This window comes from Triticum dicoccoides, chromosome 1B (genome assembly GCF_002162155.2).
Source record: "Triticum dicoccoides isolate Atlit2015 ecotype Zavitan chromosome 1B, WEW_v2.0, whole genome shotgun sequence".
Lineage (NCBI taxonomy): Eukaryota > Viridiplantae > Streptophyta > Magnoliopsida > Poales > Poaceae > Triticum > Triticum dicoccoides.
Window position 1 is genome coordinate 170,530,946 of NC_041381.1, and position 616 is coordinate 170,531,561.

The window sequence follows — 616 nt, forward strand, 5'->3', positions numbered from 1 at the left end:
TACGAGGCATGTTAAAATTTTCTGCGGTGAACATATGTGACCAAAGGAGGGATGCGTTAAAATTTAAAAAAAAACAGAGATCATTAAGACGTTTTAGTACATTGATTGGTTTTCTAGGGGTATAATGTGCCAAAATCAAATTTTGAGCTACATGCACACATGCCAGTGCACCAAAATGGACTAGAAAAAACATATGTGTGTCATTGGGTGCATGTTTAGTCCCCATGCAAGAAATTTCAAACATTGAGAATCTTGATTTTCAAAATCTAGTAAATCCAAAACTTAGTTGAAATTCATGAAACTTATCGTGTTGTCATATGGACACCAATAGACTGTGGTATTGTACTTTTTTGTCAAATTTGAGACAAGTTTTGATGTAATGTTTATCTTCTTACAAACGGGAGATTATTAATAATTCAGAACCAATATCACAAACGGATTATTTATTCGAACCGTGGGCGTTAGACCAACAATGGATACGTGCCATGCTTCGGTTAAGCAATAAAGCCGCATCATTAATCATCAAAATAGAAAAACAGTACTTGTGCCGACGCACGTCCCGTGTGACATGCGAGCAGGCGTGAGTTGATAGGACGCATGCAAGCAGTCCGCCACG